The following is a 26,558-nucleotide window of genomic DNA, read 5'->3' as shown; positions in this document are numbered from 1 at the left end:
ATTATAGAAATCTTATTTTTCATACTTTTATTAATTATTCTTTTATTAAATCTAAAATATTTGAATTTTCGCGCGGTAAAAGACTGTCGGCTTGTTACAATTAGTGAATACTAATGCCATCTCTTAGAATTTTCAGGTACTTATCAGACCGCCTAGTAGTACAGTTAAGCACAGTCGTTTCTATTTTTGTAAGAGAACCTTTCTTCTCCCGCTAACATTTCACGCCTATTAAACGCGTTTTTTGTATCAGAAAAAAATCATATCATTAGTGATTTTTGCATGAAGTATTCCAAAGGTGCTCCAATTATCTTATCAAAATTCAGTAATTATCGGATTCAAATTAAGCTAACAACCAAGCTCTGATGTGAATTTAAACCTTTTGTTCGACACGCCTCGAAAATACTTCTGGCTTCACATCTATTGTTGTTTATATAGAAAGTCATTTGTAAAACAATAATTTCGAAGATAATCTAACAAGAGCAGAAAATTATTAACATTCCATAAAATAATTCAGATTAATACTTCAAGGAGAAGAAAATAAAATAACCATTTTTGTATCTCCATTCTTCTCCCGCTAACATTTCACGTCTATGAAACGCATTTTTTGTATCAGAAAAAAATCATATAATTACTGATTTTTGCATGAAGCATTCCAAAGGTGCTCCAATGATCGTATTAAAATTCAGTAATGATCGGATTAAAATTAAGCTTATTATTATTACTATTATTACTATTACTATATATTTACAATTTTTAATTAAAAAATTACTTCGGAAAAATATATTTTGTAACTAAACGCTTTCACTAAATTAAAAATATTGGCTTAGTGTAAAATATTAATTCATGCTATTTAAAATTTTTTTATTACAGGCAATAATAATTATTTTATATTTATCAATATTTGACGGTTTATTCAAGCCGAATAAATCAAAACCGAATATTTAAAAATAAACAATTTGAAATTGAATTGTTTTACCTGGGAAAACTTAAATCGTTAAAATTTCGAATATCTTTTGAGCTTTGAACGTTACTATTTTGATTGTTTTTTAAAAAGAAAGGTTTAGTGTCTAAGTGAAATATTTCAATTTAGATGTTTAAATAGCAATTGGACCCTTATTATTTCTAGACGAAATTTGAGTAATTTTAATAGGTGTTTGGAAGTTTTGAAAAGATTGAAATTTAATTGAAAACTTGAAATGATTTCATATAACTTAAACGAAGTTTGTACCAACAAAATTTGCTAGTCGAACCGAAATTTCGGTGCAAATAGCCACAGCCTAATTTAAAATAAAATGTCGATTTTTGCAGATTTAAAAAAAAAATAAGAAACTTTTTAAAAATTAATAAAGGCTTAAAAAGAAAAAACATTTTCGTTAGATTTCTAGGAAAATTGAAAACCATTTTTTATTTTGGAATATTATTTACAAAGAATACTTAAAAAGATTTTAAAAGATTTCCAAAATTGTTAAAAGAGTCTAGAATATTTTAACATAATTTTTTATAATTTGCGAAATTTCTAAAAGTTGAACGAAAAATTCTATTAATTTCAAAAGACATTCAGAAGTTTGAAAAACATTTCAAAAATAATTTTAAAGTTGCATAGATTTAAAATAACTTCTAGATTTACAAGATTTTGAAATAAAATTTGAAGTTGATAATGGAACTAGTTGAAAATTCGTTTGATTTATTTGTTAACTGTAAAGCTTGATTATAAGCTTACTTTTAATCCGATCATTACTGATTTTTGATACGATCATTGCAGCACCTTTGGAATGCTTCATGCAAAAATCAGTGACGATATGATTTTTTTCTGATACAAAAAACGTGTTTGATAGACGTGAAATGTTAGCGGGAGAAGAATGGAGATACAAAAATGGTTATTTTATTATCTTCCCCTTGAAGTATTAATCTGAATTATTTCATGGAATGTTAATAATTTTCTGTTCTTGTTAGATTATCTTCAAAATTATTATTTTACAAATGACATTCTATATAAACAACAATATATGTGAAACCAGAAGTATTTTCTAGGCGTGTCGAACAAAAGGTTTAAATTCGCTTCAGAACTTGATTATAAGCTTAATTTTAATATGATCATTACTGAATTTTAATACGATCATTGCAACACCTTTGGAATGCTTCATGCAAAAATCAGTAATTATATGATTCTTTTCTGATACAAAAAACGCGTTTAATAGACGTGAAATGTTAGCGGGAGAAGAATGGAGATACAAAAATTGTTATTTTATTTTATTCCCCTTGAAGTATTAATCAGAATTATTTCATGGAATGTTAATAATTTTCTGTTCTTGTCAGATTATTTTAGAAATTATTTTACAAATGACTTTCTATATAAACAACAGTAAATGTAAAGCCAGAAGTATTTTCGAGGCGTGTCGAACAAAAGGTTTAAATTCACTTCAGAGCTTGGTTGTAAGGTTAATTTGAATTCGATCATTACTGAATTTTGGTAAGATCATTGGAGCACCTTTGGAATGCTTCATGCAAAAATCAGTAATGATATGATTTTTTTCTGATACAAAAAGCGCGTTTAATAGACGTGAAAGGTTAGCGGGAGAAGAAAGGTTCTCTCACAAAAAAAGAACGACTGTGCTTGACTGTACTAACAAGCCCGTTACTCTCTCGCTTGCCCTCGCGTATTTGCTTTGGTGGAAGAGGGATGCCGATAGTCACCTGTGGCCACATGACCGTGGTCGCTTCATGCCCTGGGAAATGCAGTTCGAAGGGTCCCAGGCATATGGAAGGAGTTAAGATTATTTACAATGGGTGCATTATGTTTTCTACCGTTTGAAGAAAAAAGTGGGCAAACTATTCACTTTATGGCAATATTTTATATAACCTTTTTTTATTGAGCAGAAGATTTACAGTGTTTTATTATATAACTATTTTTGCTCTAAAAACAGCCGTTTCCAAGGAAAATCTAAAAACATGAAATCATCCGCCATATTGGAAGATGGCTGCTCGAGCGCCCCCCCCCAAATTTACTGAATTTTGGGAGGTGTTTCAAGACCCTCTAAGGAAGCTTTCTGACAACTAAGTTCATTGTTATAAATTATTTCCATTTAAAATCCTTCGTTGACTGGCCTATATGAGATTTTAAAGGATTTGAAATATTTTAGGATATATTTAAAATTGCATGGAATTTTCAAAAGCTTTGCAAAATTTCAAGAGATTTTTAATATTTTAGGATGTTTTAAAACATTTCAAACATTTTCAATTAATTTAAATAATTGAAAGCAATTTCAAAGAATTTGAATTATTTTCAAATGTTCAGGTTGAAAGTGGAACTGCTTTGTTGAAAATTTAGTTTTTTTTTTGGTTGATGATTTATCAATTTAGTTGAAAAAATTTGTTTGTTGAAAATTGAACTATTTTGTAGAAAGTTTTTGTTTGTTTTTGTTTAAAAACTAATTTCTTTTAACTACAAGAAAATAATTCTTTTTTGTAGAAAAATTGACTATGATTAAACATTAATTTTTGTATAGAAAATTAGACTTGGTGGAAAATAAATTTTCTTTTGTGCAAAGTTCATGTATTTGATTAAAAATGCCTTTTTTTAGTATACAATTCAGCCTTTTTGATAAAAATTTATCTATTTTGTTAAAAACAAATTTAACAAGTTTTTTTTTAATTTATGTATTTTAATCAAATTTTTTTTTCAAAAAACTAATTGTTTTAGTTGATAGTTGAACTATTTCTATTAAAAGATAGTCAAATAGTCATTAATATTGATAAAATATTTTATAATTATAATATTAATATCAATAATATATATAATAGTAATAATATGCATATTCTATACACCTGAAAAACATAATCTCGAAATCCACTCATGCATGAAATTAAGAATAACGCGAAACATCAAAATCGACAATTTCTTTAATTTCTTTCTGATGGGGATCGATATAAAAATAGAAGACCACCGAAGTCTTCGAAAACTGTCAGATCGGCAACAAAGATATCTTTGTGGTAACTAATTGAGCAGAAACCATGGACATAGGAAGCACGGGACTAATATCGCTGCAAAAAATCAAGACCCCCACTTTAGAATGCAATAACTCCGCAGAAAAAAAGTGAGGATGTTCGAATAAGAACCACACGAATCCGTAAAGTTTTCTGAATAAAATGGTGTTTCTGTAATTTGTGTAAAAAAAATTCGTTATGAGCTATTTAGCAAAATATCAGTAAAAGTTCTATCGCGAGGCCCATTGTTGAGACACCTTAACTTTTACATGGACCCAGAGTTAAGAATATATTGGAAAAAATTTGAAAAAATCCTGGAGTGTCCTGCAACATGTTTAGAATCCAGTAGAGACCTTAAAATTTAAAAATAATTTAAAATTTCAGTTTTGTAAGGATTTTTGTCAAATGTTTTTATTTAGGAATTGAATGGAGCTAACGCGCTGTTTATTAGCTTAAAATGTGTGTTAATGTACCCTGATTCCTATTTTGTTTACAAAACTGAATAAAAATTATATTTTCGCGATTAAAATCGCTCAGAATAATTCAGAGTTTAATGAGGCGAGGCGCGTGCCATAGGGAGCAGAAAAAAAATGTAGAAAAAAAGGTCCGTCATATTGCCCAACGGCAGGCAGACGTTTTCCCCAGATTTTCCTGTAGCTGCTGCTCGCTCAGCAGAGCCGTCTCAAAGCTTTGGGATGGTCTGCGCCCTTCTCTCCTGATATAAAATTTTGTTATTGTAATACAGTATCAAGCATGCATACGAATTATCTTCTATTTTGTTTATTTAATAAAGTACACTTATTCCGGTGTTAGAATATAATTTTGTAATTATTAGGCTATTAATTCGCTACTAAAATGCGTGAAAGATTTGTTTATAGTATTCGTAATAAGATGATGTTGCACCGTATGTAGTGTAGTAGAAATATTTTACATTTAGCCAAAAAGAAAGTGTTGAATTTCTTGGAAACTAAAAATAGAGGACTTCATACTTTCAACCCTGTCCCCTTGTATTGTATATCTTCATATGCTTGAATGCATTCAAAAGAAAGAAAATAATTGCTTCATACAGATACTTAATGACAATCATCTTTTTAGTATGCTTCGTTACATGTGAAAGGAATCATTATTATTGTACAAAGATACGTGATTGTAAAATTTGGTTAGCAATTGCCGTTTATGAACAATTATTATCATATACTTTTGTGCTATAATTCTAATCATTATTATTACTTACATTTTATATGCGTGCAATTTCATGTCAAATAATGTGAAGAACTTAAGCTATTGTTAGTAATTTTTAAGAAAATTGTAGTATTTGTTCTCTTAGGTCTTAAAAGAAAAAACCTAACATAATTTTTGAATAATTTCAAGAAATTGAAGGATACTCAAAATTGAAAAATTTGGTCTTTTTTCTTTTTACTCTCATAAATTTTGTGATTTTAATACTATTAAGGTGTATTTTTTTAAATATTCGTAATGTGATGCAGTTCTGAACAAATATTTCTTGAAACAAAAAATTTCAATACCTTCTTGAATTTTTTCAAAATCGAATTTTTAATATGGATTTCTGAAAAAAAACCCACTTAAAAAATGTATAGATAGCTTACCCTGTCCCCTAAATAAATCACTTTACAAATTCATTTTTCAAAAATCCAAGTTTTTAAAATTTTTTGTTTAAAAAAATATTTCTTGACAACTGTATCTTATTACAAATGATTTTTTTTAAATTCATCTACACAGCATTAAAGTCATTAAAATTTCTAACAATAACTTAGATTCTATAGATGACTTGACATGGAATTGCTCATATAAACAAATCTTTTACGCATTTCAGTAGCGAATTAACAACCTAATAATTACAAAATTATATTATAATACCGAAATAAGTGTACTATATTAAATAAACAAAATACAAGATAATTCGTGTGTAAACTTGATACTGTATTATAATATCAACATTTTATATCAGGAGAGAAGGGCGCAGTCCACCTGTCAGGCTCTCTTGCCGCATGTGGATACGACTGCAAGCGTGACAGCGCCAGTGTTGGGAATACATTGTAACATTGATCTACCTTACCAGAGTATCTGTATGTAACATGAACACAGGAAACAAGGGACTAGGCATGCCATTGCCGGGGTGATGCAATGAGGGGAGAGGTACGACACCTTTTGATGTCCCGCGACAAACATGGCAGCGCCCACATGTTTATATTTTCATGCACAGTTTGTCGGCGAAAATGCTCGTGCACATAATTAAATGGCACATCGTAAGATGGCGGCTCTTCCCACTCATGGAATTCTCCCCCTCCCGTGGATTCAACCCCGCTCACCAAAGTTAGGATGGCATACCTAGTCCCGTGTTTCCTATGTCCATGGTACGTACTACATGATATAAAATGGGCGCTATATTTGAAACATACACGCTGAGAATTGATGTTTTCTCTATAACCGTATTCAAGGAGGAAATTCGCTTTCCAGTATTATATATAATAAACTTTACTTATCTTATTTGCAAAATTCGAGTCTGGACTTGGAAGGGGGGGGGGGGCAAGCCGCTGTGGCCCCCCTCTGGATGCGCGCCTGGATACAATTCGAGTCTGGAGTTTGGATTTACAATTTTGACTTGCATTTCATTCAAAGCTAGCTCTAAGGCATCAAGGCACATTCGAGGGATCTGTTTACATAATGGTTGTAAACATTCCTAGTGATCGTACCGAATTCAAGTGGTTCTTATGTATGTTTTTTAAACATTTATTTAATCTTCAAACATTGTAATTATTTAAACAATTTTCATAAATGGCTTTTTTTAAAGAATACATTTAATTTATCATGTTGCTTTGTAGATTTACAAGAACTATTAAGTATTTAAAGAATTTCAATTAAAACCTTTAGAGTTTGGCCTTTTTTCTACAAGTTAATTTTTTACGGAGTCAACTAAGAATGTCTATCGAATGATTCTTTTCTAGGTTGCTAGTGTAAATTTACTATTACTATTATTCATTGAAATAATTTCAATTTAAAAAGAAAAGTTTAACCTTTTTTCTACGAATTAATTTTGTTACGAAGTCAAGTAAGAATTTGTATACAATGACTCTTTTTATGCTGCTTTTAAAATTTACAAGAACTATTAATTATTTAAATAATTTTAGTTAAAAAATTTAAAGTTTGGCCTTTATCCTACGAGTTCAATTTGTTTTCTAAATTAATTAAGAATGTCTATCCGATGAATCTTTTCTATGTTGCGTTGCAAAGTTACAAGAACTATTGAGTATTTAAAGAATTACAATTTAAAAACTAAAAGTTTAACCGTTTTGATACGAGTCAATTTGTTGACGAAGTCAATTAAGAATGTCTACCGGGTGACTATTTTCTATTTTTCTTTGTAAATTTACAAGAACTATTATTTATTTGAAGAATTTCAATTTAAAAATAAGAGTTTGACCTTTTTTTTACAAGTTAATTTTTTTACGAAGTGAAGTAAGAGTTTCTATACAATGACTTTTTTTTATGCTGCATTTCAAATTAATAAGAACTATTATCTATTTAAATAATTTCAAATTAAAAAGAAGAGTTTAACCTTTTTTCTACGAGTTAGTTTTTTTACGAAGTTAAGTAAGAATGTCTATACAATGATTCTTTTTCCTGCTGCTTTTCAAATTTACAAGAATGATTAATTATTTACACAATTTTAATTTAAAAAATTAAAAGTTTGGCCTTTATCCTACGAGTCAATTTGTTTTCGAATTAAACTAAGGTCTATCCGATGACTCTTTTTTATGCTGCTTTTCAAATTTGCAAGAACTATTAGTGATTTAAACAATTCTCATTAAAAATTAAGAGTTTGACCTTTATCATAAGAATCAATTAAGAATGTCTATCGGATGATTATTTTCTATTTTTCTTTGTAAATTTACAAGAACTATTATTTATTTAAAGAATTTCAATTTAAAAATAAGAGTTTGACCTTTTTTCTACAATTTAGTTTTTTTAACGAAATCAAGTTAGAGTTTTTATACAATGACTCTTTTTATGCAATTAAAAGTGCCTTTTTTAGGAGTCAATATGTTTCCGGTGTCAACTAAAAATGTCTTCCGATGCCTGCTTTCTAGGTTGCTTTGCAAATTTACAAGACCTATTAATTACTCAAAGAATTTTAATTGCAAAATTAAGAGTTTAACCTCTTTCTACAAGTGAATTTGTTTACGGAGTCAACTAAAAATGTATATCTGCTGACTCTTTTCTATGTTGCTTTTCAAATTTACAAGAACTATTAATTATTGAAACAATTTCAATTAAAAGATAAAGAATTTGGTTTTCTTTTTACGAGTAGGCTACGTTTTTTAACATAATTAACTAAGAATATTTTTTCGATGATTTATTTTCTCTGAAGGTATGAAAATTTACAATGATTAATTATTTAAAAAATGTTTATGAACATATTTATAGTTTGGCAATTTTTCTAGTAAGAGGTATAATTTGTTTACGGAATGAACTAAGAATTACTTTCGATGATCATTTCCCACCATACTTTATACATTTATAATAATTATTAGTAATTCAAACAATATTCATAAACATATTGAGAGTAAGGGTATTTTTTAATTAATAAATACAATTGGTTTACGAAGTTAACTATGATTATTTTTACGATGAATCTTTCTCAAGTTGTTTGTTAAATTTACAAGAATTATTCATTATTTATAGAACTTTCATACAAAATTCAGAATTTTGCTATTTTTCAACGAAAAGGACAGTTTTTTCCGATTAATTATAATAATCAAATTTTCATGATTTACTATTCTGTATGAATTTTAGCACAATTTATTACTCGCAGTTGCCTAAACATTTGGCCAGATCATTTACCATGTATTTCTATGAAAATTGGTACGCACCGACATTTCATATGTTTTTTCTAATCTTGCATAAAAATGTTTAGTGTTGCGCAATAATTTATTCTGCATCTTGAGAGGATAGTCCTGCGGAGCCGTGTACACGTGAAAGTTATTAAAGCAAAAATGAATGTCGCGGTATCATATTAAACTTCATTTATAAATAAAATAATTGCAGGCAAAGCAAGGTGTCGCGCGCGAAGCGCGCGTATGTACTTCTAGTAGAAATAAGAACTAAGATATTGTCTAGAAAAGAGGAAGAGAAGAGTAACGAAATTGCAAACGAATAATAAGGAATAATAATAAATTTTTCTGCATACAGTAAGGATTTTTTTAAAAAGTTAATTTTTCGAGTTCGAAAAATTTTATTTAAAAATTCTAATTTGCAAAATCAAAATTGGTGCACAAAAACCGAATCGTTCACGAACTGAGAACAATCATCACGGACAATTTATAGAATAAAATGAAGAAGAGCGGTCAAATAGTTCTTGTGCAATCGCGGTCATAGCAAAGGCACTTTTGGAAAAAAACGATTTCGAGATAATCGCATTCAAAGTTTGAAGGTGAGTGTATGTAAACCTCGAAATCCGCGCCTCAAAACGCTGTTTTCCTATCGAACTATTCTTCGGATCTCTATGAATATTTGAGAAAATATTTTCCAGGAGTTGTACTTAAAGATTCAGCAATAAAATTTTTTTCGATCTTAAAAAAAAGGTGAATAACCACCCTAACTAAATCAGCCCTTTAACCTCTCTTACCCATCCCATTAATAAACTACACTCGCTTTTTGCTCGGGATGTAACAGCTGATTTGGTGGCAGCGGTGGGATTGTCAATTTTTCGTTTAAATTCAGTATATTTAATCTAAATTTAAATTCAGTGTTTCCCTAAAAGCTCAAAAATTATATTTTCGGTTTTAAATAACAAATTTCTTCGAAACTATTCACAGTCTGAGTTCAGTATAGTAAAAACAGTAACAAAAGGTGTGTAAATTAATTGATCCGGAAAATGTAAAAAAAATCGATTTCCAAACCCCTTTCTCGTTGCATCTTGCAATAGCCCCTTCTCACCTAGAATCCTAAAAGTCCAGAAAAACAAGTTAAGGCTGTTCTAGCACGAATAAAAGGTGCGGCAAGAGACTACATTCATGAAAAAATTTTACAACCATAAATAATTTGATAACGCACTTAAAACAGCGTTTTGCACCTCGTACATCTTATGCGTTGTATTTAGACGAAATTTCAATCATAAGTATGAATCGTGAAGAAAACGCGAGTGCATTTTTTGATTGGATAACTTCTAAAATCAGGAGCCCAAGCGACCCTTGAAGACAAATATTCAAATTTCGGACAAATATTACCCCCATTAAATAACTGTGCCCTCGAAGCCTTTAAACGAGGCCTGACTGATAGCATTTCGGGGTTGGTAGAAGTACATAATCCGGTGAGTTTAGACGCAGCCTTAAATGTCGCGCTCGAGTATGAGGCGAGACAACAATTATGCCCTCAATAACCAACAAATTATTATCATAGTTCAAGACATTATCAGTCTAATTATTCAGGGTCATGGGATCGCAGTTCTATCCCTGATGCTCGTATTGCGACAACTCGTGACTCACGTAAATGTTGGGATAAAAAACCGTACCCGTAAGGGAAAAGAAGACACCCATTCTCACCTGGAAGTTCGAATTATCCTAATTTTTCAATTAATTACTTTTCGCCTTTTCAATATCCGTACAAGCCGAACAATCCCTATCCATATTTTCCAAGTGCTTCGTTGCAAAGTACAGGATATTCAAATCCGTATTATCATCATGATGAGATCAACCCTCAGTTTCTTTCAAACGAGGATACTTTAAACTACAACTCTGCTCGCCGTATGGACGCAGCGCCGGGCGAGACGGAAGAAGAGCGTCAGACGAGTGCACAAATCCCTGGCGGACCGAAGGAACCGAATGGAACCTCTACAAAGTACCCGTAAAGACCCCATTGGGTCCCCATTCGGTTCCTTTTTAAAAAACTCGAAAAAACAGCAAAGTCAACTTTTGAATTTTTGAAATTCGGATTTTACGTTGAAATTCCCTATAGAAGGTTACGGAATAATCGCAATAGTTTTTCTTTGCAACGGTTGCAGTTGACCTTCATGGCTTTTTGAAGGTCAACCTTTTTTTTTTAAATGGAAACCCCCTTTTTTTACACCTGCAATCAATAGAGCGGAAAATTCTACGTTAAGGTACGTACCCATGTCATAGGTCAATTGTAACGTTCAAGGAAAGTTAGCGGTTATTTAAAATTAACAAAGTTTTCCGAAGGGTCAGTGTAATTCCTTAAGTAAATTTCAACGAGGAATTCAATGGTGACCTTCATATTGACCTTGAAGTTGACTGTCATGGCTTTTTGAAGGTCAACTTTGTTTTTTTAAAATGGAAACCCCCTTTTTTATGTCTGCCATCGATATAGCGGAAAATTCTACGTTCAGGTACGTACCCAAGTCATAGGTCAATTGTAACGGTCAAGGTCAGTTAGAGGTTATTTGAAATTAACAAAGTTTTCCAAAAGGTCAGTGTAATTGCTGAAGTAAATTTCAACGAGAAATTCATTGGTGAGTTCTGTATTGATCTTGTTTACAGCTTTTTGAATATTGTAAAATCATAAGGAAAGTTTTCATTAAAAGTTCCAGGCGCTCTGGTGAGAGTTCTGTTCCTCCCCGAAGAGTTATACAGCCCTATACCGTCTTTCGATACCTAAGTTAATACCTAAGGCGATACCATAAGTCCTATACCGTTTTTCCATACGAATATTACGAATAAATCTAAATTTACGTATTACGAGTACATACTCACTATTTTTCGCTAAAAGATTATTATGACGCAAGCTAAACATTTGGAACGAGAGAGGGTATCTGTAATGGAGAAGAGTTAAATCCTGTCTCAAAATCAACAATTGAAAGAACTGTAAGGCGCTTTATGAATCATGAATCTATCAACGACCTTCAGAGAACTGGTCGGCCAAAATTTGCAGGATCTGAGGAGATGCAGATGGACATAGCCCAAGCATTTGTTGAAAACCCACACCTTAATTTACGTCGAGCTAGTGATGAGCGTGACGTTGTTCCTGAGACAGTGCGAAATATTTTAAAAAGCATTGATTTCCATCCTTACAAATTTCATCTGGTACAAGAGCTCAATGAAGAGGATCCTCATCGTCGGGTTGAATTTTGTGAAATTATGATGGACAGAATTGATAGAGATCCTCTTTTCTTGTACAATACAGTATTTTCAGATGAATCTACTTTCACTTTAAAAGGTGAAGTTAACAGGAAAAATTGTAGATATTGGTCCGACACAAATCCTGATTGGATGTTGGAGAGTCATACACAATATCTACAAAAGATTAATGTTTGGACCGGTATCTTGAATGATACATTGATAGGCCCTTTCTTCATCGATGGTAATCTCAATGCCCGTGCATATGAAAAGCTTCTCAGAAACCAAATTTTACCAAGAATGAGGGAGATTACAGGCGATAATTTACAAAATATTTGATTCCAGCAGTTCGAGCATATTTGGATACTCAGTTCCCTCAAAGGTGGATTGGAAGAAGGGGTGAAATCGAGTGGCCTGCTAGATCTCCTGATCTGACGCCTCTAGATTATTCTCTTTAGGGTTATTTAAAGAGCAAAGTATACTCAACGCAACCGCAAAGCTTAGACGAATTGCAGAATCGGATTCTGCAACAGGCTACTTTGATTGATAGCGAGATGAATCGTAATGCTGTAACTCATTTTAAAATCGCATAGCTTTTTATCAAGAAGCTCAAGGTTTTCAGTTCGAACATCTTCACTGAAGCATGAGATGCAAGGGGACTCACGCTAATCAAGCAACCCAAAGGAAACAGAATTTAATACGTCCACGTCCTTGTTCCTGTGTAATGCTAAACCATGAAGGTCAACTTCAAGTTCAAAATGAAGGTCACCATTGAATTCCTCGTTGAAATTTACTTCAAGAAAAAGTTAAGACAGTATCTACTAGGAAATCCCTTTAAAATTCAAAATGATCATAAAGCTTTGGTTTGGCTTCACAACGTGAAAGACCCTAGTTCAAGATGACTTCGATGGAGATTACGCCTTGAAGAATACAACTAAGAGGTAGTATACCCGGTAATAAGCATAGAATAGAGAAAAATTAATATTTTCAGATTTCAGCGCAAAAGTAAAGATTATTCTATTATTTTGAATGCGCGATTTTTCCATCTGTCTAAAATGACACAATAAGAATAAGATACAGCCTAAACGTATTCACGTCTATTTCTATAGCGACCTTGATTAAATATATTTTTGGACTAGACAGTTGTTTCTTTAATCTAAAAACAATAAAAAATCGAGTGGGCAATTTTGAACCAGTTTATTTAGATTTTTACACTTTTCAATTATAAGCAAAGAAACAATCCAAAATTTTATTCATTTTATCTTTCAAGAAATGGACTAATTCAAAGACGCACTTAATAATGGAAGTGAATTAAGCTAATTAAATCAAACAAATGAATTAACCTTAACCTTATGAGCCAAGAAAATTTATTTCTTGAATGCTAACAACATTTTTTGAGTGATGCATTTAAGGAGTTTGATTCTTTGAATTAATAAAAGACATTTTTCTGGATTAAATACGGACTACTGTTTGGAAGAAATAGTCTCCTGATACTCAACAATGGGACTTAAGCGAAAACTGTTGAAAAAGTAATTAAATTTAAAAAAAAAATCAAAATCAATAAGATTTGATTTCTGAAGAATAGGACTTCGCTAGTAGGAATTTGTCGAATGAATTTCATATGCAAATGAATTCATATAAACTTGTGTTAAATAGAATACAGACTTTCTAACAGTAAACGCATTGAATTGGTCCATATTGTTCAGTATGTGAAATAAGAATTAATTATAGGAATTTTGATGTTTAGCACAAAACCATAAAGTAAAAAAACTTTACTTAAATGGGTACTGGCAAATAGACTTGCTCAACCTTTAGAATTTTCTCGAAGCAAATCACAATTTTAATTAAAGGAAAGAGATTATAAACACAAAAATCCAAATAATCACTTTAGCCTTCATATGAACATTTTAATAACTTTTAATACACGATAGCACATGTATACAGAAGAGAGAGTAGTAATCAAAAGTAAAAACTCTCATACTAAATTAAATGAAAAAAAAATATACGGCAATAATACATGCTTTTATTTAGACTCTGGGATGTGTCAAAAGATATATGTGATCAAGCAAGATTGATGAACTTCCCCAATTTTCCTAATCCCTATATTCAATCAGTTGCAAATTTCTCAAGAAAATCAAGAAATGGAATCCCTCGGTCAGCTGTCTACACTATCAAGTTTGCTAGAAAGACGAAGATAATACTCTCTACGTTTTCATCAAGGAGAACGAACAAACGAGGGAGGGAGGACAAAGAAAAGTTTTCTAAAACTTTTCCAGTCACAATGCTTCACTAGACGTGCAGAGACAAACATTCAACAACATGGTAGCGTGCTGGGTCATCCTAGTAATTGGACTCCTTAAGGCTGTTTCCATCAGAAAAAGCAGAATCTCCAAATTCCACGCCAAGGAAAGCTGTACATTAGTCTTCACATTATGAATGCATCATTTCATTATGGCCGCCTCTTACATAAAAATTAATCTTCTCATAATCAGGTTTCACTTAGATAAAAGGAGGAACGCCTATAAAGAGAATAAAATGGCAACTACTTCATCGTACATTATGGCTGCAATTTTACCCTTACAAACTATCATCAGTGACAAATTCCATGATATGGGTAAAGGTTACATCAACTTTTGAGAATCCTTAAAAGCAAATTATTCTTGTTAAACAACCACGTATTAAGTACAAAATTGCTCTTAGATACTCAATATAATGAATTCGCGAACACGAACAAAAGTTCGACTACCATACATCGGTAAAGCATGAGGAAACAAACATTCTAACATATGTGTTTTGATAAAAAATGCGTAAGTCTATCAGATATAGTAAAATTAATGTGAACAAGCAATCATTAATCGTTCATATAATAATAATAATCTTAACTTACTTCCCAGGAAAAAAAGAACCGTTAAAATCGAGTCGGTTTGAATTACGTATCTGTCATCTGCAGATTGACAGAATAATAATGTAATCGATCGGCCATATTTTTATTCGGTCACCTGAGCACCGTGTTTTAAATCTGCCATTCCACACTCGTTAGTGAATAGAGTTGAATGAGACTGACTAACCTGAACTAATTCCTACGGGCATTCGACAATTCATTAATGTGCACATGAATGGGTTGAGATTCAATATGAAATGGAGTTTTTAAAGGATCACAACGAATAGTAAAAATACGATGCGCAAAACAGCAATTTTCAATAAGCGTGTATCTTCCAATTGTATGTCACCTCAGGATATGTCTAACTGAGTACAATATGCAGATTAAAATTTTAAAGAATTAATTCTTTCGGGTGAGAAGTATGTAGTAACACATTTGATTGGGACAATTGTGATTAAACAACAATGAAAGAAATTCAAGTGAAATAATATTATTATATATTATGATTAATACGACAATTTGTTTCTAAACTTAATGATTATTTTAGTTGTAACTCTCTTTTTACAATATTTTTCAATAGATTATTTTGTGCAAGAATGTTAAGATTTTTATTGAATTAAGCGCCAGTGACATTTCTATAAAATAAATCGAGAGTGATAGTTTTTGTTAATTTAAGATTGATATCAGGTAAATGTGAAGTTTCATATAACCTACAGATTGTAACTTATTCATTTTTTACTTTCAGTGATAACAAGAATTTATAAACGTAAATAAAAGAAACAATTTTGTTTTTGTTGTGTAAAATATATAAATAAATTCTCAACATTCAGATGTGTGGTGCAAATATATGAAAAACAATGTTCAACAAAATATTAAAATGCCTGAAAATATATAGTCTATAAATAAAAGTAGACTGTGGGTATGCCCGAATTTTGATGAAAGTTCTCCATTTAACTAGTTTTTAATAAATAATTGAAACAATTTAAATTAAATTTGTTTTATTTAAATTAATAATTTTCTATCGGAACTATTGTTCCTCTATTGGTTAATGCTGATTCACAATCCCTACTAAATGATACGAAAACAAAAATTACGTGCCGATTAAACAAGCCGGTTTCTCATTCGAAACTCACTCTATCCTGTCGGCGGCTATCTGGAATTCCAGTGACAGATACGCTATTTAGAAGACTTCAAAACTCGTTCAAATGCAGTTGAATGGATTTTTGTTTTCTGGGTTTTACTATCACCTGCGAGCACTATGAACTTTTGAACAGTGTATGAACCCAGGAAAAAAGAAACGATTAAACTGGAGCGCTTTGAAATGTGTATCTTAAAATTCCAGATTAACAAAGTTGCATTTCAATTGTTTTGGGGCTCTTTGAATTGTCCACCTATTTGGACTTACTTAAATCTGCAAAGCCACATTCCCAGATGTACTCGTTCTATAGTTTTAAGACATTCTGAATAGGAGAACATAACCTCAAAAAACTAAATTAAGTTCAATGTGTGATTTACAATTGACAGAAAAAACGCATGAATCGTTTCAAGTTCTCAATGAATTGTAGTTTGAAGGAAGTCAAACTGAATGGAAAAGTGCAGGTTCCCTTTTACAGGAACGAATCTGCATCATACAATGGATGTTTGATGAAGTCCGATAAATTGTATAATGCAGATTACGCTCTTCATTATTTAATTGTAGTGAATGGGAAGTGGATGCAAGTAGATTTGAATAGGAAAATGCAGATAAGTTAGGAACTGTCCACTGTAGCGAACTTAATTGTGAAACCAGGTAGCATTTTTAATTTGCATTTTAAATTGGGCTTCAAACCAATTTTAGCACTGTTTTTACTAGTTTAGAACCATAAGTGAATACAAAAAATTAATATTTTTCCGAAACTAAGTGTTTAATGTAGAATTTTTATCGTATTCAGTGAAAAAACACATTTCCTGTTAAAACTGTTTTTTTTTTTAAGAAAATAATTTGTAACAAAGTTACAAGCACCCCGCTATCGTACGGCCCTGCGGGCCCATGCTTGGGAGTGGGGAACTACAAACCCAGTCTATATAAACGTAAACTTGCCCCCCGTAGGCAAGCTTACTTGAGTCTTGTGCTTCCTGCACACCTGCCTTGTCTTGTGCTCTCTGCACCCCGATACGGGTAACGCTTCACCCCAAATCACCAGGAGTCTCCAGACGACGCTTCCAGAGCTTGACCGCCTCCTTCTTGAGATTACCAAATTCACTTACGTTACCTTGGCTTATTAAGTTTTATTAAGACGTTAAGTATTTTCTATTATTGAAGATTCTTAACTTGATCGATATTGTGTAGATTCTTCTGTCTTCATGGTTTGGAGGGTTGATCTACTGTCGGTAAGGTACAATATCTGATGATATAGCAGATAAATTTAAAAATTTGAAAATAATTACTTGTACCATTAACACCTTGCTAAAAATTAGCGTTGTGTTCTTGAATTAAGAGTTCTTATTCTGATCCCTCTAATAGCTTAATTGGAAAAGCACCTGACCGGAAATCAGAAGTTTTGTGGTTCGTTTCCCAATGGAGTGAAGATGCAGTAGGATCTTTTTTTCAAGAAATAATTTTAATTTTAATTTTAATTTATTTAATGGTCGATAAAGTGTTTTATATCTTTTAGAAAAAGTGCGGGTATAATTTGCATGTTCGTAAGCTCTGCCACCTTTAATAAAATAAAATAAAATTACCCTGAGAAAAAACGCCTTATCTGTATTCGTTGTAGCAGGATTGGATAAGTGAAGGGTTTAAACAAAAAATCGTAAACAAAAATAAATAAAATACGGTTGAAAAAACGGAAATGAATTTCGTAAAAATAAAAGAAGAAAATAGAAGTTACTAGTAGGAAGAAACTAGATAGAACAGACAAGACAAGAAAGTTAACAAAAACTAGAAGAAAATTGAGCAATAAATACGAAAGTTACAAAAAGAAGCGGCGTCAGTAACGAAAATTGGCAAAAATTGGTAGGAACCAGTGACGTCATATAAACAACCCTAACACTTCCCGCCCCTAGTGGATACGTCCGCAACACAGTCAGGTCAAGCGCAACCGTGAAGTAGTAAAAACCGAGACGCTCACTTAAGTGAACGTGCATGTTTTTAATCAGCCGTAAAGAACCCCTGAGCTAGTTCTTAAAAAAGAAGAAAGGTGTTAGATAAAGGAGTAAAAAATTGAATGAAGTTAAGGTCCGGTAGAATACAAATTATTCCAAAAATGGCTAATCCGGTCGAAAATACAAGAGAAAATAGGGAAACTAATGAAATTCCGGCAATTATGCTGGAAGAAAATAATGCACAAGGAGATGCGGGTAATTTTAAAAACGAAAATATTATTATTTAATCGGTCGAAGGAGAAAATAGAATAGAAGAATTAGCAAGAAATGTGAACTTAGAATTCGTAACGGTACGAAATAGAGAGTTGGAATGTGGGGAAAAAGCTACAAATCAAGCGAAAGGTGCATTCCCAAGAAAGACAACACAAAAACAGACAGAGAGTACCCCAATCACAAACAGACAAAACCATACCTCACATAGACGCGAAATTGGAATACTGTCCCCAAATACTGAGAATACGTTAGATAATTGGAGAATAGAAGATGAAAATAGTAGGAGTTTAGAAAATAATGAATTAGAAATAAGCAGAATAGATAGAGAAATTGAAAACCAGAGAAAAGAACTCGAAAGATTAGAAAGAGACAGGGAACGACTAGAATCGAGTCGGTTAGCAAGGGAAGAAACTCTTAAAACATGAGAAAGAAAATGCGAGAATTAATAGCAGAACGTTCGAAATTGATTCTTTTTTATATAACAATAATGAATTTTGGAATGAGGCACAAGAATTAATCAAATTTGAAGAAAAGAAAAGTGATAAAATCAAAATCAAAGAACTTTTAGAAGAAATTAAAAATTTAAACTATAAAATGGATCGAATTTTAAATGCAAGTCAAAATCTAATTTCTCAAAGTAATAAGTCAAGAAATGTGCAAAATACGGTTCATCTCGAAGAAACTGAATTCGATTTTAATCAGCAAAGGCACTCGTTAGCAGGTGCATGGAATAAAATGACAATAAATAGGGGTAGCGTTCAAGGGGACGAATACTCATTACCGAGACCGATGCAAAGGCAATCAATTATGCGAAAATCAAATCTACCTCAATGTCAAACAGACTCGTAAGGTGGAATAGATAGAAGTAGGGGGAACGATATGGAAAGAGAAGAGATGAATGAAAATAATATGAATGAAATTCCAGCAACTCTCTTTCCATTCGGAATGATACAAACCATTTTCCAAATAATGTCAAATTGGCCGATTAAATTTAAAAACACGGAAAATAGCCTACCATATTTTTTAAATAATTTAAAAAGACGAAGCATTAGGTTGGTTCTAAGTGAATAAAAATAATTGGCAATATTTAGATCAATTTATTAAAGATTTTAAAGAAACTTACTTAAATGAGAGATACACTGAAACAATTAAAAATAAAATAAAATTTTGCAATCAGAAAAAAAACCAAGACGAAGTTAATACTGAAAATGAGAATCATAATAGAAATTAAAATCAGGATCAAAATCAAGAAAGACAATTTAGGCCGAGGTATTGTAACCAACAAAATATGCAACAATACAAACCAAGATTCCCAAATAGAAATCCAAAATTTTTTAATCCAAAACTTTCAAATAATAACGCACATAAAAATCGTGCGACGCACGTTTCTCGCACGCCGTGCGAGTCACGTTGTGCGGCGCATGACGCACTCATCTTGCAAGCATGAGTGGGTCATTCACAAGTGCGACCACAATGAGTCTCATATTGCCAGCACGATTGAAGCCAGTCTACCACGCACGAGTGAGGCCAGTTTGCCACGCAAGCGTGCGCCTATCATGCACCTTATTAATAATATTTACAATAGATAGGATAAATTAATAATAACATTCGTAGTAGCCAAAAATTAACCTTTTATTTGTAATCAGCCAAATATATAGCATGCGAATCTTTTTACTTTGAAACATACATTTCTTAAATGTTTAAAAAAAGTGATATCTGAAATTTATACAAAAAGAAATTAGCATTGAAAATATGGTTATAATGTAATTAATAATTTAACAAAGTAAAAAGAATATTAAAAAGAATGGAAGATTTTGAAACCGACTTTTAGCAATGTATTAACAAATTTTAATTTGAAAGAACAACTGAATTGCATGATTACTCGGAAGTTGCAATTTTATATTTAAATCATTTTTATTAAATTGATTTGTGAAAAATCATACTATTTTTATCTTTTCTATGCGATTTTTCAGTATATATTTTTATAACATAAATTTTTAATATAAATTTCATGTTTGAAAAAGGAGGTTTAGAATTGCGCATCCGCAGAATAAAAGAAAATAGCAGCCTAAGAAATCTACCTTTGACACTGTTCGACAAACTCAGACGTTTGTCGGTTTGGGTGGTTTGGACAGTTTGCTTTATCTGCAGAAGTTTTATGTTGCACTCGTGAAAATATCATACCATACTTCATAATTATAAGTGCAGTGTTTCGTTTAAGGTGAAAATTGTAAGGTACGTGAAAAGAACTTTTCCAAACATAACCTCACTTTTTTTGTCAGTAAAATTTGAAATGTATATTTCTAAAAATTCGTACGTAAATATTTACAGTTTCTGTTTCTAACGTGAAAAAAGGTGTGTATAAATATTGGCCTTTTATCTTAATAATGTAATCATAATTTAACTTTTGAGTTATTTGCAGAAGAACTTTTGAAAATAGTAGGCGGCTCTATATCAGAGGAATTATAATCTCGGAATTTTCAACTTCATCAAGGAAATCTACAACACAATAAATATTTGACAAATCTGTTGACGGATTAGGGCATTTCCTTTATGACAGTATTTATTAGAGTTGAAAATTTTAAGGTAAGTAAAAAGAACTTTTCCATATAACCTCACTTTTTCTGTCAAAAAAATTTGTAAAAATTTATATATAGGTTTTGAGGGTTGCTAAATACAAATCCAAGGTTGATTTGATCATAACTGGTTATCTGAAGGTCATCTGAGGTCATTTGAAGGTCGAATTCGGAAGAAAGGCTAAAGAAATCTGAAAAAATTCAAATGTTTAGAAATGGGTTCTTTTTGCCCTAATATGGTAAAAAATACATTTTTTATAAATGTCCACATGTATTAGCGGTTATGAGTGAATGTTTGCGTGTGTGCATGTGTGGATCTGCGGATCCTAGATGTTTCGATGAATGTAATCGATTCTTTTTCACCTGTTGCCTCGACTAGTCGCGTGACGATGACAACTGCCCCGTAAGGGGATGTGTAGAATGATTCGCTCATACACTATTCGGGGTACCGATGCCAGTGGAAGTGCACTGCCTTACAGTGGGTCGAAAGGGTGTGATGATGATGCCATAGTGTGTTCGTTGACGAGTTGACATTGTCCTCGTCAAAGACGAAAAGCCCTTTTACTTAGCCCTGGAAAGGTAAAAGGGTTATCACCTCCAGGATGGCGGTCTCACCTGCAATCGGACCAGGATCTCTGTCGAGCGGGTTTATATATAAAAATATGGAAAATATAAACAAACCTTCAACCTCATCTTCTAAACCCGTATGCCCGAAAGATGTTAACGCATTTCGCTTCATTTGTGGAACATTTATTCCGAACAAAAACGATCGAAGATCGTTCAACGAAAATTTTCGGAATATATACAAAGAATGCTTTAATTCAGATCTAGTATCGGGAGATTGGGCTCCTGATAGTATTTGCAATAACTGCCGCAAAATGCTTTTTATTTGGAAAAAAAACTAAAGACGATTCTAAATTGATCTTCATTAAACCCACAGAATGGAATGAGCCATCCAACGAAGATGATTGTTATTTCTGTAAAACCGATATCCGTGGGTATAATAAAAAAATTTACATAATCTTAAATACGCCCAGGTAGGATCAGTAAAAAAATGATGATGATGATGATGATGATGATGATCTCGTAAGAGATTTGGAACTACCTAAAGATGCTGCAGAACATTTAGCTTCAGTCTTAAAAAGTAAAAATTTATTAGAAAAAGGTACGAAAGTAACGTTTTATAGAAAAAGAAATGAGAGATTTAACCAGTATTTCGAAGAAAAAGTCTTTGATGAAGAAAAATTAGCGTACTGTTCAAATGTTAAAGGACCGATGGAAGAACTTGAGCCAAATACTTATTAAGATGATGATTGGAGACTGTTTATTGACTCATCAAAAAGAAGCTTAAAAGCTGTAATACTTCACAACACAAATCAATATGCCGCAGTACCTGTCGCACACTCTACGACAATGAAAGAATCCTTCACTAGTCTTAAAAAATTTCTAGAGGCCATTGAATACAAAACATATAATTGGCTTATATTTGGTGATTTGAAAGTTTCAGGCATGTTGCTAGGGCAACAATCTGGATTTACAACGAATCTGTGTTTCTTGTGCCTTTGGGATAGTAGAGATCGCGAAAAAAATTACACGAATCATAAGTGGGCTGAAAGGAAATCACTTGAAATAGGAAAAGGAAATATCATTGAATCGGCCCTGGTTGATCAAAAAAAATTATTGATTCTTCCATTACATATTAAATTAGGAGCCATGAAGCAATTTGTGAAAGTCTTAGATGCAAATAGTCGATGTTTTAAATACTTGGAAAAGAAGTTTTAATATAAAACTGATGCCAAGTTGAAAGACGGTATTTTTGATGGTCTATAAATAAGGAGACTTTTACAAGATGATAAGTTTCCAACGACAATGACAAAAATTCAAAGGGATGCATGGCTCAGTTTTAAGGAAGTTGTGAAAAACTTTTTAGGAAATAAAAGAAGCGAAAATTATAAAGTTATAGTAGCCGAAATGATTAAGAACTTTGGAAAAAAGGGGTGCCTGATGTCATACAAATTGCACTTCCTGCATAATCACCTGGATCGATTCTCAGAGAATTGTGGCGATTACAGTGAAGAGCAAGGCGAGCGTTTCCATCAAGACTTAAAAGAAATGGAAAAGCGCTACCAAGGCAGATGGGATGTCGCTATTATGGCTGATTACTGCTGGTCACTGAAAAGAGAGTGTAAAACTACAGGAAAAAAGCTAAAAAAACCGTTACGTAGATCATTTGATAGTAAGAGAGTACGGTATGAGCGGAAAACATGGGCACAAGTTGATACAAAAAAATATGTCTATCGTAATTGTTTATGAGGGATTGTTAATTTTTTGATCTTATTATGAGCTTGTACGTAAATTGATGAAGGTCTATCAAACTCGATATATGGGTTGTTTTTTCCATATTTCAATGACCTTAAAAATACTAGATATGGTCAAAATGGCCTAGGATTTAGATTCTACGACTCTTAAAACTTATATATAAATTTTTACAAATTTTTTTGAGGTTATTTTGTTGGTTTGACCTTAAAATGACTTTGATCTTGAACTAATGAAGGTTAACCGACACCGGATTCGGATTCAGCATGCTAAAAAACCTATCTCTGAATTTTTTCAGATTTTTTCAGCAATATTTTCTTCATTTGACCTTCAAATGACCTTGAAAGCAATCTGAAAAAGTAATTGGTATAATTTTAGAAATAATGCGATAATAAATAATAATATTACGTGCGTGAAAATAGAAAAGAAGAAAAATGTAGAATTTTGCGAGGAAAGGACCCCGCACTATATGTATGGGAAAATGGCTTTCGGTGGATTTAGCTGAAACTTTGTAATTTTTAAGGTTATAAGTGCCGGATGAAATATCCGTACAAAAATTCTAAAAAATGGACAGTTTTAGCGCTATGCGGTGCTAAGCGCTCAAGATTAGTGAATAAACTGAATTACAACAGATTTTGTTACAAAAGCGATGTCAACATAGAAATCACGGTTTAGATCGTGGTCTGTCATATTTTCGCCCACACCGTTGACTCATATAGCGCGCTTCTCAAAATGATCAAACACTAAGCGCCCAAGATTTTAACTTGACTAATTCATCACTTTTTTAAAGGCAGAAATGGTACCCAAAGTAACATTAGTAACTAGAGCGTACGTGCCGATAATTACATCCTACTGTTCTCAAGAGTGCCAAACGCTAAGCGCTCATGATCAGTGAATAGAACGAATTACAATAGATTTTGTTACAAAAGCGATGTCAACATAGAAATAACGGTTCAGGACGTGGTCTGTCATATTTTCGCCTACACCGTTGACTCATATAGCGCGCTTCTCAAAACGATCAAATTCTAAGCACTCAAGATTTTAACATGACTAATTAATCACTTCTTTAAAGGCAGAAATGGTACCCAAAGTAACATTAGTAACTAGTGCGCACATTCCGATAATAACAGTGTACCCTTTGCAAGACGGCTGAACGCTAAGTACCCATGATCAGCGAATAGAACCAATCCCAGTAGCTTTTGAGAAATATTAAACTATTTCTGGCTCTTGATTCGGGTTCGCTTGTTCACCTCTATTAGCAGCGTCTAGAATCCTTTATAGCAAGGAAGTTTGAGGATACTTTACGTGTTGCTGCTGACGTGCATAACCCAGGAACCGTAAAACTCTTGCAATATGTGCGCAAGTGCCAAGAGTTCAGGCCCCTGACTTACATGTGCAGTAATAACCGAGAAGCGTTTCGTTATTGTCTGGTCCTATGTCATCGATCTCATTGAACGCTATCCACAGCTGGTACCTTGTCGCATTTTGGAAACGAGAAAATACTCGTACTCTGATCAAACCAGGTTCATTAAGTCACGTATCTAGTTGAAACTCCTCATCTTCTTCTTGTTGCAGCTTGTCTTGAACGTAAGATGGGGCAAGTTCTACTTGATACACGCCAATTGTTATGTCGCGTATTTCTTCCAATGTAAGGCGAAGAAATTGTGGTACTTGAAGTTCATGCAGGCGATTCCAATTTGCATTTCCGTAGCGCATATTGTCTACTTGCATCTCGATAACAGGATGGTATCGATTAATTATGACACCAGCAATACGAAAGAAGTCCCTTAGATTGTGTACATGAGCATTCGGAATGGTTTTCTCGAAGAACTTGAAAATGGACTTTATGTGGCCATTTCTGGATTCCACTATCCATCTAGATTTCGTTATTACCCGAGCTTCGTTTGCTTCTTCCGTTACCAATTGACTCTGTTCTTGTTGGAGAAATTGTGGTATCTTGGACACAATTTCTAAGCCTTCTAAAAGGGGTTGGGCTTCTCTATATCCACGGTCCTCTATAAAAATATCACCAATGTCGAAAAATTCTCTCATAGCTTCCACATCTCTTTCAAATTCGTTAATGAGCATTTGTGCGTCATTGTTTCGCTGGTCAGAAAAATATGGTCCTTGTATTTCAAGTATGTATCCGTCTGGAGCAACAATGAGAGCAGGTTTTACCAAGTGACGTCCTTTATGTTTGCAGAATGACTGTGGAAGTACACGAAAGTTACTGCTCTTCTGCATGTTAGCATAAGTTCCATCGATGATAGCAATAGCTCTGGGAATTTCTGGCTGTGGATTATAAAGTTCATTGGCGAATGATGTCACGTGTCTTTCAATGAATTCCTCTCTGCTTATCGCATTGAATCTAATGTTACCAGGCACAAATCGCTGCATTAAAGACTCTCTTACAGTAGAAATGGCCATGCTTGTAGCTTGTCGGCTCGAATAATGAAAAATCACTTTCAGAAATTCATCAGAAATACCTTGACGCATTTTGCAAAGGAAAGTTAGCAGATCTTTTTTCCTCACGTATCTGGCACCATGCCCATGTAACTGCGAAATAGGATCACAAAATGCATACGAATCTCTAAATTGTTCCTTTGTTAGAGGAGCAATAGCTTCAAACTCTTCATCAGTTAAACTATCCTCATTATTAAACGCCGCGGCCGCATGAACATTTGCTTCGTTACGAAGTTGCTGCAAAAACAGAAGTAACTGCTGTCCCGGAATCCTATACGGTCTATTAATCGCTTGTAGTCCAGGAAGCAAGGGGCCTAAGATGAAACCATGTTAATCCAAATGATTTAAGCATGCTCTTGTTTCTTCTGGAAGGAAAATGTCCATGACAATAAAAGCATTAACTCTACATTCAATTGAAAGCCTTAGAGTATTAACATCAACATTACAGAACATGCACGTTTGCCTGCCTGTTTGTGTAAGAAAATTCAGTTTTAAACAGCTTGGGTCACGTTGGAGCTCCTCTATCTCATTACGAATCGATTGATTGCAATTGAGACATAACCTACTCTCATCAGCGACTTCAAGTGGTGGTTTTTGAAGTTGAAGGCGTCTAAAAATTGCAATGTTTTGCCTATTAAGATTATTATTTTCATCAATTCGAGCCATTTGTCCTGGTTGATAGACTCTATCGCACACATAGCAATTAACTCGAACTCTGAATGCCATTTTTTAAACCATTAGAGAAACAAGCTCTTATGGTCTTGAAAGGCAGAGGAATGTATTAATAAAACGAAAGAAAAATTCAGAAACAACAAAATAAAACAAATAAACACAATAAGCATACCATCGTCAATGGAAATAATAAGTGAATGTTGTTTAATATAAATA

At 32.6% G+C, this 26,558-nt stretch overlaps 1 protein-coding gene across 1 annotated transcript in view; it reads right to left on the bottom strand.

Moving 5' to 3' along the window:
- LOC117182279 overlaps positions 1-26,558 on the bottom strand; it is a 130,656-nt gene that overhangs the window by 70,006 nt on the left and 34,092 nt on the right. The window lies entirely within an intron of this gene.

Source organism: Belonocnema kinseyi, chromosome 10 (assembly GCF_010883055.1).
Source record: "Belonocnema kinseyi isolate 2016_QV_RU_SX_M_011 chromosome 10, B_treatae_v1, whole genome shotgun sequence".
NCBI lineage: Eukaryota > Metazoa > Arthropoda > Insecta > Hymenoptera > Cynipidae > Belonocnema > Belonocnema kinseyi.
The sequence above is the reverse complement of the archived record's forward strand: the minus strand, read 5'-3'. Positions and strand labels throughout refer to the sequence as shown.